This window comes from Mytilus galloprovincialis, chromosome 8, assembly GCF_965363235.1.
Source record: "Mytilus galloprovincialis chromosome 8, xbMytGall1.hap1.1, whole genome shotgun sequence".
NCBI classification, from domain to species: Eukaryota; Metazoa; Mollusca; class Bivalvia; order Mytilida; family Mytilidae; genus Mytilus; species Mytilus galloprovincialis.
The window spans coordinates 66,752,171-66,770,381 of NC_134845.1; positions in this window are offsets into that span (position 1 = coordinate 66,752,171).

Sequence of the window (18,211 nt, forward strand, 5' to 3'; positions counted from 1 at the left end):
TCATTCGAACTTTTTTGAATTTTACGATGTCATACGGATAAATATCAGAGATTATCGAAAAACATTTGATAAAAATGTCAGTACACAGTTTCATCACTGGCTTATGCGTATCAATCACAGCAATTCACATATAAAAATTGGGACATCGGCAACTTAAAGGTGGAAGTATAGTATCCATTCATCGGATGGGAAGTGAGGGTGGTAAAGGAGGGGGGGGGTAAATGAACACGGAAAAACGTGAAATAAAAATCGCAAAACCGTTGGACGAAAAAAAACAAAAAAAAACTCGTGATTGAATAAAATACTAAATCTATAATATATAAATTAATATGTTTGATTAATTTTACAGTATACAGATGTTCCACTGCCAGATATATATTCTCAAACACTAAAGTGTATACTAATAAAAGTTCAGCATCCTTCAAATAGTGACTGCAATTTTGAAGAAAAAAAATCGGAAAAAACGAAACACGGAAAATAATATCGAAAATGTTAAGGAAAAAAGTACCATGCAGAAGTTTTTACTCGGCCGTTTGTGGAGATCGTGCAGCCCTCAGTATTAAAAAAAATGAAGACCTTGCGGTCACCTTTTAGCGTCTGCTTCTTGCATCTAATTTGGAAAAAAATATTATTCATAGCTTTTTGATAGACCTTATTACATACCATACATATATAATAAAATTTATAAAGTAGAATGGTAACAATATTCTTGGCTTCAATTTCGTTTAGATTACAAAAGTTTAAGAAGGTATTATAGAAGTACTAGTCTATACCGCTGCATGTTCAAAAGTCAAAAATCGATCGTGAGAAACAAATCCAGGTTACAAACTAAAACTAAGGGAAACACATCAACTACAATGTATAAGAGAAGGAAACAACGAAATAAAACTTTACAGAACACGGAAGTGCAACAATAAACAAACAACAATGCACCATTCATAGAAAAGAACTATTAGATAAAAACTGCCACATTCCTGACTTGGTACATGACATTTTAAGAAAAAAATGGTGGGTTTCAATTGTTTATATGTGACTAGCCAAACCTCCGAGCTTTATGGAAAGGTTACGTTTACCGCTAAACTGACAACATTACATGACGGGAACAGAGAACAAATGAAGAAAAAAAAATCACCAAAGACCGAGAAATACATATATGAATATTATAATAGTGCATTTCGACATGTAATCTACAGAATAACAACTAATAACTAATATAATAAAGGACAGTACACAAGAGCAGCTTAATAGAATTACGAAGTCTGTGTCTGTAAAACGAATCAACCAATTCGTGATGGTGTCCATAAAATTTACGGAGTGTCATTTTGAAATTTTCCACCTCAAAACTTTGTTGGGGCAGTTCCTGCTTAAGAAGCCGACTGTGCAAGAGCTGTATAGCCAGTCAAGGTTGTTAAAAACTTCCATTTGTTGTTTGTAAGGAGCACACTCCTGTATATGAAGTCCGTATAGTGTGAACATGCACGCGCATAGCATAAATATGAGGGGCAGCTGGTATGTCACTGCTGAGGAGTAGGAAATTGATAATTTGGAAGGTACAATTGTCCCGTTTGTCATAGATTTTAGTGTGAAATCGTCTATCTGTCAATATTGAGAAAGAAATCAAGGTATTGGGCAGTCCTTAAAGTATCAGTAGTATCCTTTATGTCAAGTTCATTGACCACACTGACTTTAAATTAGTCCTGATTTACCTTTTATTCAAATGCAGGACATGTAAGAGACATTGAGAGCACCGAAACGAAACACGGAAATAAACAAGGGGGAACACGAAGCACGCCCATCGAACCAAACATGAGAAAACGAGAAATAAAACGTCAAAAAACGAAATCACGTGAAATAAAAAGGACGAAAACGTTGCACGAAAATAACCCTTTACCACCCTCGGAAATGATTCACTACATAAATTTTTTAACATTTATAATAAATTGAATTAACACATTTATGTGCATGTATTGTGTAGTATGTTTATGTTATGATAAATAGGTGTTAATGGTGCAATGACATCCATTTAATGTATATCAAGACAATCACATGTAAATGTTATACATGTATGAGTATTTACAAATTCTGATACTAGATAGACATGCGAAGCCATATTTTTAGTGTCTCGGTTTACTAGATAACAGTCCACAAGAAGTCATATAATCAGACAGATTATTTTAAACTCAGCTAATTACCAGACGTCTTTACTTTTACACCAAAATTCTGTATGCTATAGTTTAGAAAAAGCAATCCTAACTTTCAAGTACTCGGGTTGACTTGTTCCTAGTTTAACCCATGCATGCCGTGGATTTGATATTAATCAATACATTTGTAGTAGGGGATACGGAATAAATTTACAGTGTATAGTATGGCCATGATCATATAGTTAAAGAAGAATCTGTGCAAATACATAAAACTTAATTACTGTGGTTGCCTTTTATTAAAGAAGCAAACAATAATTATTCTTAACATTTGACAAACAAAGTTTTGTTTGACATGACTATTTTAAAAATACAGATTGAGACACCAACATGGTACATCTGAAATAAAAAAAAAAAAAAGACTATATATCACGCATGTAATTATTTACAATCTAGGATTTTATTCACGTTTTTTTTAAATTTACATTCTGCAAACAGTTACAGTGGAAACTATTTCTAGGATTCGTCATGTATATTCATTTCATAACTGTACTGTGTTGTAAACAATTTGTAATTTGGTGTTTGATAGGCATATCGATAGAAGATCATAGAAACTCGTCATTTTGTTGATTAATGGTCTTAGTATTGTCAATCTATATCGAGTAGTTGTTCTTTATAAACCATTTTTAATGCCTTATTACTTATTATCATGATTATTGCAAAAAATAGAATGAATACTCTATGTTTTATATCTGTAATATTCTTGATAAAAATTGAAACTGCAAGTATACATGTAGCTTACGATCGATTACGTGTTAATACATTTCAATAGCCCAACGTTTTTATTGTTTATGTAAAACCCGTGCAATTATTCTTATCATACACATATATACATGTAGATAGAACATAAGAACATGTTCTAACTCATTGTATTGCACGCTTAGGTTTTATTCTGAAAACAAGTACCACCAAATCAATCTTACTGTTAACACAAAATAGATTTCCAAGGCGTGGTCGTAATGTTAGTATTAGAGTGATAGCTTGTTTCCCCTCACTGCATACAGTTCTAAATTTGAGTGTTGTAAAATGCGGAAACGAAATACGGGACAGAAACTCGAAACGGAAACAGAAATATTTTACGTTTTTTGTTTTTTTTTGGTTAATTATGTTCATAATGTTGTTTATAGAGTATCATTTGTTTACAAGAAGGGCAAACAGAACAATAAATTAAAAAGATTTGAAATCCTTAAGTATTGAAGTAAATTGCAAGAGATGATTAACCTACGTTTTAAACTAATTTATTCCATAAGGGTATGCATGTTGCACGAAATTTAACTCTGAAAACCTTTTGTAAACAATTATTAATTTGTTCATTAGTTCATTTATTTAAAAGTTTACTTTTGAACTTTAGACCATGATCATACGTCGTTCTTGCGATTAACTATTTTTGACTTTTCTGATTAAAAGAAAGTGATTAAAAACAGATATGGGACAAATGTCAAAGAGACAGTTACCCAACAACACAAAACTAATCTACATACAGCCAAAACCAATGAAAATTCGCCTAGATTCAAGAAATGTTGTGAATTGAAGTAATTCAGTTTTTTAGGGGAAATGCTTTCCATTTTTTTATATGAGTCTTTGTTATTGCATTGATGGGAGCTAGTGATATGGTGTATATTACTGTCTTGTTCCGCATTGGTGATTTTCATGTATAATAGATCTAGACATAAAATGTAAGTGAAATCCGATGAAACAAATAGATATAGACAAAAACACTTATGAAACCTGGGCATTTACAATTTGATGAGAGCCAATTAATTACATTATATTCAAATTTTCCTCTAAAATATTTTTGAAATACATAACTTTTTTTCCATGCATTATAGTAAAAATAAAATTGTTTTAACAATGCACTTAAAATCATATTAACACGATAACTCTTGGGCAACTGTGCACAACGTTACTGAAAACGGGTTAAATGTATTATCGGGTTTTCTCCACAATGATATCGTAAAATATCAGCGGCGAGCCACAATGGAACCTTTTTGGCGAGGGGCCGCAGTGAATGAGCTAAAAGTCTAACATTATCTAGAGCGTCTGATATTTGACGATATCTTTACAACGAAAACACGATTGTTAACAGCAATTATGTAAAAAAATAATGCTTAAAAATATAAGAGAATGTGACATAATTTTGAATTTAAAATCGTTTATTAATTTAAAATTCAACTATAAGATAAGATAGCGCAGAAGCCCTTGTTTAATTTAAGTAGACATCTGAATCACCGAAAATCAACCTATATTTTCATGTATAATTTGATAATTAAATTTTAACACATTTATACATATTTTTAAATTTGTTCTTGACAATTTTTTGTTCATTTAAAAATATAGGGACAACAGAGTTGGTGTATGTGGGTTCGATGCCCACCCTAGGCATTCATTTATATTGGCTGGTGCAAAGCGGAAATTTTAGCTTAGTGGCCCTACACTGACTCTGTTGTTCATATGTCACTTAAAAAAATCTGACGGCCTCGTTCAGGTCTTGCCATCTTTATTTTTCTTTTCGAAAATCATACACAACAAAACCATTGAATAATTGTGAAAATTATACCACAGATAACTATGGTAAAACTTTAATTGTTTTTGGCATAATTAACCTTGGCTGCCAATAAGTGAAACTTGTCCTTTGAATCAGTGGTTTCACAATAACCATAATACTAAGTATCTGTTAGAAGATAGCTCTTTCACAGTACATTGTTTAACTTGAAGATAAATATATACCAACAATGACCAATATTAGTTATATATATATAATGATGGAATGAGATTATACACGTATATATACTGTTTTATATTGTTACATGTACATGTTCATACATAAATGAACATTAAAACCAAACTGTTGTCATTATTCATAAAAAAGAAACGAAAGGGGAGGTATGACTGGTAATCAGATACAAGCTCTAGACAAAATGATGACAAAGAAATAAAGCTTACCATACAACATTTTTGCAATCAGAAAAAAACTATACATAAATCAGTTAGAAATAGCCATGAAATGACAAATGTTAAACAATATATACAAGAAACTAATGGCCTCATCAATGTTCAAACGGAAAATCAGATATACACCAAAAAAATTACAAGCCCTGTTTTACAGGCTTCTTACTAAGGACCGACACATTCATATGGTAGTTGTGTTCTATATGTATGGTGCAAAATTTTCTCATTGCTAAAACCAGTGGTATCCAAAGTATTTAAAATCCAGAACAAAGTAAAAAAAAAAAAGACTAACAGTTCAAAAACTATCCAGATGTTGTGAAATTCAATTAACAAAAATACCATCATTAGCGAAAGGCTATCTACATATAATACATTGTTATATTTATAATGAACCATTTAATAATTAGAAAACAACCTACAATGTACAAGTATAGCTGCTGATATTTTTAATATAATGGATAAATGATTGACTGTGTTACAATAAAACCAAGATAACTCAGTGAAGCTATTTATGAACATTTAAAAAGTTTGTGTTGACTGCAACAAAAATCTAGAATAACATGAATAAGGGATAGTAATCTTGCTGTGTTAACATCCATTTAATTAGCAATTGATCCAAAAGCTAATTTAAAATGTTTCATAAAATAGAAGACCTATACTACATGTACAAACATTGTTAAAAATTGCCATTTGTAGAGCAGGATCTGCCTACGCATCCAGAGCACCTGCGATCATTCCCAAGTTTTGGTGGGGTTCGTGTTGCTCAGTCTTTAGTTTTCCGAAAACTATGTTGTTATGTTGTTTCTAGTGTACTTTTATTTGTCTGCATGTTTTTTTCAGTTTTAGTCATGGAATTGTAAGTTTATTTCGATTTATGAGTTTGCTGTTCATCTGGTATCTGTAGCCCCAATATTGCAATTTATCTGTTTTAATATGATTGTCTTGAACCCCTTTTTCATAGTTCAGTGAGTGACTATATAGCAACTCGAAGAATTGTTTGCTATGTTGATTCTCTATTATAAGTTATATGCTAACGATTTTTGTATGTTTGCAACTATATGTTCATAATGCCAATCTAACAGTTCTCATTTGACCCCGTAATCATTGATAATTCACAAAGTTAAGTTTCCTAGTCAAGTCAGTATTTCAGATATGATAGCAAATACTATTATTTGTACTATATTGTAAGGTGAACATATCTGTCTGGCAGGTATAATACAAACACCTGTCATTAATCAATAATTCCACATAACTGGATGTCCTCTGATGTTCAGTACTTCAGTACTTTGATTCTAATAGATTGGATTTGAGTAGGTATTTATATCTTCCTGCAAAATGTTTTGATATATTTCTCAGCATGCGTTAACACAATGATTCTGTACGTGTACATCGATATTAAAGATTTTTTTCGTTACATATATTTCTAACGACAAAACATTTTCATAGTTATTAATTTATATTCTAATAAAAAAAATGTGTATGAGTATTCATTGAAGAAATGAATTTATAATAACAAGCGATAAGGAATGTTATTTTGCACCCGGTAATGTCTGCGTATTTATAGATCGGTTACCAGTCAAAAACGAAAGTTATACGTACAATTTAAGTAGAAGTATCTCTGGCAACAATACATCGGAATGCCCTCTAGGACATCGCGATGTAGAAAAAATGTGTTGTTATGTGCTAAACCAACACAAAGGATAGAATTTTAACGTGCTACATGTAGCTCACACGCCGCATAAAGACTCATCACGTTATTAATGGCGTGTCGACTTGTCTTTGATTTTTCTCCTATACCTGTGCATTCAGAAAAAAATGACCATATTTGAAGAGGTCAAATGGGTGCCTCGGTATCGATATATCGTATTCCAAAGGACTGTATTCGTCATCCACCAAAATTCGTCTATTCAGTATGTTAATGTACGCATCCCAGTCTGACCGGAACTCATTAGAGTGCGCCTGTATGACATAGAGATTGCAAGAAGACACTGCCCCCTATAGATTAGATAACCAATATTTTCTGTATGGGTCAGAAGGCATGGTCTATTGCCAGACAACAATTCTACTCTCAATCCAACAAACCCTAATTTTTCCAGTTGCATTTCGTATTCTAACCTTTCACTTTGAGCAATCCACTTTACCGAACCTATACATTTATATCTATAATACTAAAATTACGAGGTCCAATTTGTCAGCCGTCATCACGTAAAAACGACGAATCAAAGAATTCAACTTTATATATAACTAATATAGTACAAAGGTGTAGATTAAAAATTACACCACTCCAGGCCCTTTTGTTTTCCACGTAATTAATATTGCCAATAATTAAGAAGTTCCGGGTTGAGTCCGATACCGATACCAATAGTATATTCACCTGTTACCTATTACCTTATTTGTACGTTCCGCATCTGACAGGCGCACCACCAAACGGTGTATTCAGGATTAATATGCTATATACACGGGTCATATTCACAGGGTTGACACTATTAGATTGTGAAATTGTTACCTATTGTATCATTTTAATCAGTAAAACTTTCTAAGATAACAATACGAATACTAAAAATCTGGACTAAAATAAGGTGTATAGGTACAGTTTTCAATTTGTTAGCGGGCATGACGTAAAACAGCGAATCAAAGAATTCAACTTTATAACTAATATAGGACAATGCTGTTGATTAAACAATATTCCATTCCAGGACCTTTTGTTTTCCAACTAATTAATACTACCAATAATTGATAAGTTCCAGTTCGACGGATTCAAACAGAAAGATTTGAAAGCAGAGAAAACTGCGTATCTTATAATCGGCATGACTTTATCAGATGACAATACTAATATCAAAATAAGGCTTGCGCATAGTTATATACTTTAATTCAGTCACGGACCCGCGATATCACCGGTGTGTTCTAGTAATATATAATATTATATTATAATAGTTATGTGGTGTTCAATGTGTCATTTCTTTTTCATTTTTGCCCTGACTTGGTGTTTATTCCATTATATACTTTAGAATCACTACTGTTATTATGTGAGTTATTTTATTCTCTGCTTAAGATTTGTTGTATAATTATTCATAAAATTAATTGCCACGGTGGTATTGCTATAAAAGTCTGCGACACGGACACCTGGGCTTTGCTAACTGTTGAAGGCTGAACGGTTAATTTCTTTGTCATTTTGGTCTCTAGTGGATAGTTGTTTCATTGGAAATCATACCACATCTTCTTTTTTTATATTTGTTGAATATAAATAATTTATTGTTTTTTCGTTTTCTATCTCAATGTGCACGAAATGTTTTCCAATGGACTTAGTGCAAAAAACAATCAATCGATCAGTTTGAAAACATTCGAATATAAAATCACTACTCTCTTAACTCGATTAAAGCACGTAACCAGGCAGTTAATCGAAGTTTTTCTGTCTTTTTTACTAAAATGCCAAGCAGTAAAACAAAACTGAAAGAAAGTATATCTACAAAACAATAAAATAGATTTTAAAAACAAAAGCATGCAATTCTTCTATTTCATTGCCCCCAATATGAGATGTTATCCCTACACATCTGGAAGAAAAAGTGTTCTAATAGATCAAAAGAAATTTTCCCAGTCGGCCGCGGGTCTGGACGCATAGGACGAAAATGAAATCTTATTTTATACCAGGAAGAAATATTTTGCCCACCAGAAGAAAGTTTCATAGGCGGTCGCTGGTCAGGGAAGATGGTCACTTAAAAGAAAAATGAAGGTCTTCTTTCGACCGGCTGTACAATATTTACCAAAGAGGGAAGTCTGTTTGACTGTGCGGAATGTACGCACCAACCTCCGGTCAAACAAGGAATGTTAAATTCCCGATGTCTCGTTTAAAAACAGTGCCACGCACCCTGTACGTTCAGAAGCCTTGTAACGGCTGTCAGAGGTTTGTATGTTGCCTGTGGCAAGTTAAAATTTCACTTTCCAGTAAGTAATATCCTCGACTTCAAAACCGGAGGGCCTCTATTACGTATGCACATGGCCTACATATTGTTTTATTTGTCAAATTTTTCTTGTCTCGAACATGCTTGAAATATTTGCCACTGGATCAACCAGTAATCAGTCAACTTTACTGTAAACATATTTTATTAAAGAAATCATTATATATATAGCTACAAGGGTAAAGACATAAATACGAAATATACAAAAGATTCAATAACTGGGATTAGGAAACAAGAGCAGTGCTCTTATATAAATCCGTCTCCCTAAATTCGAAAATAAAATTACAAGCTAGGAACACATGTTGAATAGCAAACGAATAAATATTTAACAAAATACAGTCAATGATTACAATAACAAAAGGAATATTCATAAGAAAAAAATATATAGCAAAGGAAGGGGGTGAAAGGTGTTTTTAGAAAAATGAAAGTGTTATTAAAGAATGAAACAATATTTTTTATATAGGGGAGGAGTGAGTAATTAGAATTATTTGATTGTGGATGTGAATCGATTGCTACTTATAATAAAGTTTTGCACAGCTTTAAATATCAGTTTGTTTTGCTCTACTGTGAGTCTATCGGAGCCAAAAAGTAAGACATTAGTAGAAATTTTGATTGGAGGTTGTGACTGTGTCTTTGGTGAGGTACATTGAATATTTTGCATTTTAATAAATAGTGATCCGTTGTTTCAGGGCCTCCGCAAACACACTTCGGTGTTTGTTGAGTCCACTACAGTTCATTCTTACTAGAACACACCCGCGAAATCGCGGGCAAATACAGCTTGTAGACTGTTGTAGGATGATTTTTTGTAAAAAATATTATGTATGGAGAATTTCATAAAAGGTATCAAAAGCCCTCTCCCTTTTTCCAAAGTCCGATATTTGTTTCCTTTCTGTTAAATTCAATTATTTTCGTGTGTCTGGCCTCAGACCACAATTATTCTCCTTTGCTACAATGCTCCTTTTGGTAAAAGTCAATCAAATGCACCGTTTCAAACATGAAATAAATGTAACTGCTTATATATAGACCATTATTAGTCTAATAAAATATACTTCTAGGACAATCCATCAGTGTTTTCTTTTTCTTTTGCGAGCCTTATTAACATGCCAATGGTAGGATATGACTCATGTATAAAGTACTAAGGCTAATTTGAGGGGTGGTCGGACGGATCCTGATCCCGAAATCCCGGGCTTAAAACCATGAAATCCCGAGATGCAGAATTTAAAGAAATGCATATCCCGAAATCCCGAAATCGAAAAATATATTCCCGGATCCCGTAAGGATCAATCCCCAAATCCCGAGCTTAAAAACACCCGATCCCGACGCCCCGAAAAAGGTCCTGCCTACTTCTAATCTCTACCTTACTTTCAATTTTGCCAAATCACTATTTTCCCTTTCAACAATAAATTGTTATGCCCCATTTATGGGCATTATGTTTTCTAGTCTGTACATCCGTTCGTTCGTTCGTCCGCCCGTGTCTGTCCCGCTTCAGGTTAAAGTTTTTGGTCGAGGTAGTTTTAGATGAAGTTGAGCATGTTTTACTTATTTTAATATATATGCAAGTGGTATGACCCCTTAAATAGTAAAAATTTCAAAGAAAACAGTATACAGAATCAGGGCCGACTTTCTATACTAACATACTAACATACTAACATAGAAAGTCCCTGACAGAATACAGACAGTCTCTATATATTAAAGTAGTATAATCGTAGTTTACATGTAGATATATAAACGCGAAAAATAATTGTTTTCTCTAAGGAGGTATAATAGTTGTGGTTCTTGCGATCTAAACACCATGATATGAAACGCGAAAAATAATTGTCCTCTCTAAGGAGATATAATAGTTGTGATTCTTGCGATCTAAACACCATGATATTGAGAACGCTTTGAATGGCTTATTTTTTTCCATTTTTGTTATCCATCATACGATTGGTTGTCAAGTGACATGTGTCAAATGTTTTACTTATTTGAATATATATAGAACTGGTATGACCCCTTAAATAGTAAACATTTAAAAAAAAAAACAGTAGACGGAATACAGAGAGTCTCTATATATTAAATACAGACAGTCTCTATATATTAAAGTAGTATAATCGTAGTTTACATATAGATAAACGCGAAAAATAATTGTCCTCTATAAGGAGGTATAATAGTTGTGGTTCTTGCGATCTAAACACCATGATATGGAGAACGCTCTGATTGGCTTATTTATTTTTCATTTTTGTTATCTATCATGCGATTGATTGTATTTGTGCATCTTTAAAACCGGAAGTCTTATCTATGACTAAAAGTCAGTCCGATGACGGAATCATATCCGGACTCCTGTTTTGTCGTTTTTCTCCCAAAATAACTCAATCTGATTAATCATAAGAATGGATGACAAATGCGACTATGCATGTTACCTATAGGACACAGAGGCATGATGATTGATTTCTTGTGGAAGGAAGAGAAGCGACACCCAAAATGAGGTCTTCTCGTTTAATAGTATAGATACTCGCATGATATATTTGACCAGATCTGGAACCACAATAATAAAAAACCGGCTTAATTTCACGGTTACTTTATAAGTTATCTACGTTCATATCCGTAGATATGGATATTTTAACACCCTGAAGTACCCCAGTACACCACGAGGCGTAGCCGAAGGGTGTACAGGGTACTGAAGGGTGTTAAAATATCCATATCTACGGATATGAACGTAGATAACGAATTTATCCCCGGTCTTAGTCCAAATCGGGCGAGTTTTATGGAAATTCGGGTACAAAGTGTAACGCGAAAACAACGTTTTTTTCATTATTAAAAAAAGTTTTATTGAAATTTGGAAATTTTACATATTTTTTACTGGGTGTAGGGTACTACCTTTGGTAGAACCTTACAGGTAGTCAAATATAAGACGTTTTTAATACGGAGACAGGAAAACTGGATTGAGTCAAATTTGGCGCTCAATATTGTGAGAGTTACGTCATAGATGGTGTGACGTCAACGTGGGTCATTTGCATAGCTAGGTCAGTAGCCCCATTCCTTGAAAATGTGGCAGTGAAGTGATGCATTTAATGAAATGAGTGTACATGATCGGCATAATAGGACAAAATCGTTAATGACTTAAATATTTAATTACAAACATCATGGATAATCTACAGAATTCAATATTTCACAGGGAGCAATCATGGAACTAAGGAAAACTTGCGTGAAGTTCCCCGGGTTAATGGTTAGCAACGTCCGGGGATATGGGTTAGCAACACCCAGGGGCTATGGGTTTTGTGACGACGTGCGTTAACCAATCAAAATCCTAGATATATACTAAGCCGGGGATAATTTAAATTATTTTTGAAAGCGAGAAGGGACGGACTATTTTGTAATTCAATTGTCTGCGAGTTCCAGGATATTACTGTTGATGACAAAAAATAGTTAGAGTATAATGAAGTTCTAGCTGTAATAGGTTGAAAATCATTCGCATAACGCGTATTATATTCATGTATATTACGGAACCGTTCAGGTAAAATAATGTTAAGATAAGATGGAGTAATATTGTTAGACATTTTGTACAAATATGTAATATTGTTAGACATTTTGTACAAATATGTAATATTGTTAGACATTTTGTACAAATATGTAAGTTTGTGGGCCTCTCGTCTATCCTTTAGTTTTACCCATCCCGTTTCCTTATAAAGTAAGTTAATAGATGTTAATTAACCGTGTTCCTTCAGTCAACTTTATTCTATGAATCTTTTTCTACAACATGACAAGAAATTGCCTCCATTGAAATTCTGCAAATATCCCATAGAGCAAATTACATGGATAATGATCAATATTGACCATTTGGTATATATGGCCGTGTTCTAAACGACACGTACATAAAGGTCATAAATTAATTTGTTGAATGAAATCAAATCTTTAACTACAAATGGGTGCCGTAGGAGGTCTACCGGAATTTTTAGCTAGGATTTTTTTCTTGGCATGACTACTTCATGGTATGTAACGTAATAATTTGAAAATATTAGTTATCGGCATATTATTTCAAGGTTTATAGAAAGACACGTTTTCCAAAGCGTTGTCAGATAAAAAGGAAAATCATGTACTCCCCCCCCCCCCCCCAAGTTAATCCTAGTAAGATACGAAACACTGTTTTTAATATTAATACCCTTTCATCACTACCATTGTATTGTTTTTTTTATCATCATGACCACTCTGGCGGCTCTGACAAACAAATTATGTAATGTCTCCACTGGTATACACTGGTATCCAAGAGGATACTAAGTTGAAGGGGAAAGCATTATGTGTCCATTCACAATTTTTTTATTCTCGGTAATGATGTAGTAATAATTTCTTAAATCTTAAATTTGAATTATTGATTTCAACTGAACTATTTGAATAAATAATACACTACATCGTATTCGGTATCTTCGTAGGTTTTTTATACGCGTTCATATTCAATGTCTGTGTTGTATATCCCCTGAACCGCTATAAAACTAAGATTTTACACCATGTCAAGATCCCGAATAACAGATATTTATGGAACACCATATCTGTCTTCTGATGTTAATATAAGTTATCTACGTTCATATCCGTAGATATGGACATTTTAACACCCTGAAGTACCCCAGTACACCATGAGGCGTAGCCGAAGGGTGTACAGGGTACTGAAGAGTGTTAAAATATCCATATCTACGGATATGAACGTAGATAACGAATTTATCCCCGGTCTTAGTCCAAATCGGGCGAGTTTTATGGAAATTCGGATACAAAGTGTAACGCGAAAACAACGTTTTTTTCATTATTAAAAAAAGTTTTATTGAAATTTGGAAATTTTACATATTTTTTACAAGGTGTAGGGTACTACCTTTGGTAGAACCTTACAGGTAGTCAAATATAAGACGTTTTTAATACGAGTACAGGAAAACTGGATTGAGTCAAATTGGCGCTCAATATTGTGAGAGTTACGTCATAGATAGTGTGACGTCAACGTGGGTCATTTGCATAGCTAGGTCAGTAGCCCCATTCCTTGAAAATGTGGCAGTGAAGTGATGCATTTAATGAAATGAGTGTAAATGATCGGCATAATAGGACAAAATCGTTAATGACTTAAATATTTAATTACAAACATCATGGATAATCTACAGAATTCAATATTTCACAGGGAGCAATCATGGAACTAAGGAAAACTTGCGTGAAGTTCCCCGGGTTAATGGTTAGCAACGTCCGGGGATATGGGTTAGCAACACCCAGGGGCTATGGGTTTTGTAACGACGTGCGTTAACCAATCAAAATCCTAGATATATACTAAGCCGGGGATAATTGGTTATATGTTCGGTGCTTTATGCATTATGTTTAGTAGTATTTATATTATGATTAGTAGTTTTCATATTATGTTCAGTAGTTTTGGCAGCATCATGTTCAGTAGTTTTGACATTATATCCAGTAGTTAGACATTATGTTCGATGCTTTGGTTATTATGTTCAGTAGTTTCATTATTATATGCAGTAGTAATTAAATTATGTTCGGTACTTCTGACGTTATATTCAGTGCATTTTTCATCATGTTCAGTACTTTCGACATTATGTTCAGTACTTTCGACATTATGTTCAGTAGATTCAATATTATTTGTAGTACCTTATGTATTATCCTCAGTGTCCCGGTGTGGATTATTCATTATGTTCAGTAAAAGCATCATTATTATACTCGGTTCAATGAACTGTATTTTCAGTGGTTGTCTCATTATGATGATGCAGTAAAAGTCGAGAAATCAATGACGGAAATTGTCGGGAAAAAAACGAACGCAGATATTTTCGTCGGACGTTTTCTTCATCGACACATTTACGGGATAGAAAAAAATGGTAGAAATGGTAGCAGTATTAAATCGGTTTGTTTTTACATTCACACGTTGGCGATTTTCAGAAGGAAAAAAATATTCCTGACTTAATTTGTAAGATGTCATGATTGTTGTTTTTTAACGTACAGTGGCAAATATTTCACACATATTTCTGACGGAGAGGATAATTTTTAAACAATAATTTTTAGACAGCGTTGTCGGTGATACACATTGACCATAGAGAGACGACAAAAAGACAAACAGCAAAAATGAAATATAAAAACATATTCTTTTGTATTCCTAGTAGGTAATAAAATTGAGAAAGGAAATGGGGAATGTGTCAAAGCAACAACAACCCGACCATAGAGTAGACAACAGCCGAAGGCCACCAATGGGTCTTCAATGTAGCGAGAATTCCCGCACCCGTATGTGTCCTTCAGCTGGCCCCTAAAATATGTATACTAATACAGTGATAATGGACGTCATACTAAACTCCGAATTATACACAAGAAACTAAAATGAAAAACCATACAAGACGAACACAGGCCAGAGGCTCCTGACTTGGGACAGGCGCAAAATTGCGGCGGGGTTAAACATGTTTATGAGATCTCAATCCTCCTTTTGTTGGTTGGTTTATTTATTGTCACATATAATAAGATATCAAAGGGAGTTGCAGAATAAAGGATACTGGCGAATATAAAAATTGAACAAAAAAGTTTGCAAAATTTTAAAGAATATCAATGAAAAAATAAAATAATAATTTGATACAATAGTGTAAACACAGATAAGAACCATGAACAGAATAAAGAAATCATGTTATGATAGAGGAATTTTACAAAATGATTAATAATTGATGATTTAACAGAATAAGCGTTATATTTAAAGATAAAAAACATTTAGGTATACACATCATATAGACCCTTAAATAATCGTTGGATTATCTCGGTGTGGCTGGTCAGCAATAGATAAAAAAAAAAAATCACAGGTCAATTCAAACGTTGTTGTAAGTGATGCAATATATTTTTATTTTCCTGTTCCCCTTCTGTAACTTACATTTTTATTGAAGTTTTTAATCGACCAAAGCCTTAGTTTAATTTAGTTTCTTGTTATTACTACCCCCTGTTGTCGCATGTTTTGTATCATATACTGATTCTTTACATACTTCGAGCATACACATGTACACTTCTGGAATAATAAATATTTAGTAAACTTTAACGTTTTTGTAGACTAGTGTACAGTAAATTTTATACAGAACAAACAAGATATTTTAAACAAAGATGTCAGTTTGTATGTGTGTTTTACTTGTTAACTTGCAGCTGTATTAATAACAACTAGACAATCTTTCAAGAATTTGTAGAATTATTGATATATTTTATATACGCGATGTTAAGCAGCAGTATATGGACAGGGCACGTTCTGTCGTGATATAGTACCAAAATTTAAAACAAACTATTGCATGTTCCGCTGCTAAAGTAACCGGCTTTTCAAAAACTGGGCAATACATATATCGGAACGGAGAAAAAATGTAAACAGATGACCTGCAAGATAGTTTAAGAGATTTATGAATTGGTTACTCAAAAATGACAAAATCTAACTAATATTCCCCATTAAAGCAAATATTAATAATAAAGATCAAAACCCTGACGACATGCACAGTCACCTTCAATTTATGTACAAACAGACAGCAAAGTAAAATCGTTCTAGGCTTCAATCTGTAGGAGATGCTTTGCGGAATGACTATAATGGGGCGGACGGACGGACGGACGGAAGCACAGACGGACAGTGGTAACACAATATTCACCCCCCCCCCCCCAATTTCAGTTGCGGGGGCATAATAGAATTATAGCTTCAATTTCATGTTTTATTGAGTCAAGACATAATAGGATGATTTCTATTTTTATGTTTTTACTATTTTTGCGTTCATGTACCTACAAAGTAGTTTTGTCTGAATTAGTAATTGTTTAAACATGTATATCATATTTTTATAACCTACGTGTAATTTCATTTCAAATATGTGTCTGATTGGGGTTTACAGAATACACGTCAGAATAGATGGCAAAAATTGCAGAATAAAAGGCCAAAAAAAGAAAAGAAAAAGAACATAATCGGCTACTAAAATATGAAAAAAATTTAAGAATACTGGTAATACAAAATAAAAATTTATGATAATTATCATGACTCTTGTGATAAAAAGAAGCTATCAGTACAAAAAAATAATCATCATGCATAATCTACACGAAGAAAGTTGGAAATTTATAGCATGATAACTTGACGTTATGTAATAAAGATGACGACACGTCACGAATTTTGATGTTGTTTTTTTTTTGTGTTGCCAAAATGTTGAGTTTGCGTCGTTTCTACAGGAAAAACGAAGTCGGTGACCATATTTTTTTTTAACATCATCTAATTTGTAAGACAAAGAAGAAGAAAATACTAATTTAAGAAAAATAATCTATGGAGTGGTTTACGTGATTTATAACGAAAACCGAAAATTGTAGAAGAAAAAATATAGATTTCCCCTATATAATATATCCTCTCGGACCCTTTTAAAAATGATTTTTATTATCGAAAACGAAGTCGGTGACATATACTTTTTTTTTACATTTTCTGATGTATAGTTTCAATATCTAACTGAGTTCTAAATCTAAAAAAAATCGTTTACTGATCCTTGACCCTATGGCATTTATTCATTGGATATTCGTACTGTGGATTTGTAATGTCTAGATATTGATGCGCGTTCAAATTTTCCAGCGGATTTTCTTTGTCACTCTGGTGAACGATACTTGATAGGTTTTCAAATCCATTTAAAGTGTTAGTACTAACGTGATGCACATTAACGGTCGTATATTCATGATTTCCAGAGTATTCAACGATTGGTTGGTAAGGATTGAGATAATCATCATTTTGCATATTTTCGTTTTCGCTCTCAGAGTTGTTGTCTTGATTCGATTCATTTCTATCAATAATATGTCCAGTTGGTAATATTACATCAGCAGGAAGTCTGAATTGGTCATCAATTTCATCATAAATGCCTTCAAGTCTAACAAAGGTTTCAGGTGTAGGAAAAGCTATATTCAAAGTATTTTGTAATTCGTTTTCCTGACGGTTACCTTCCTCAATTTTCTTCGTTTTTAAACGATAAATGCAGACGGAACAAATAGTTATAACAACCAAAAGACCTGCTATACATACAGAATAAATCACATGCAATTTGGTTTGATCATATGGCGCTGGTCCTGAAAAAAACATTGTGAATTTGAATAGTATGTACCGACTACCTTTGATAATATCCCACGGATATT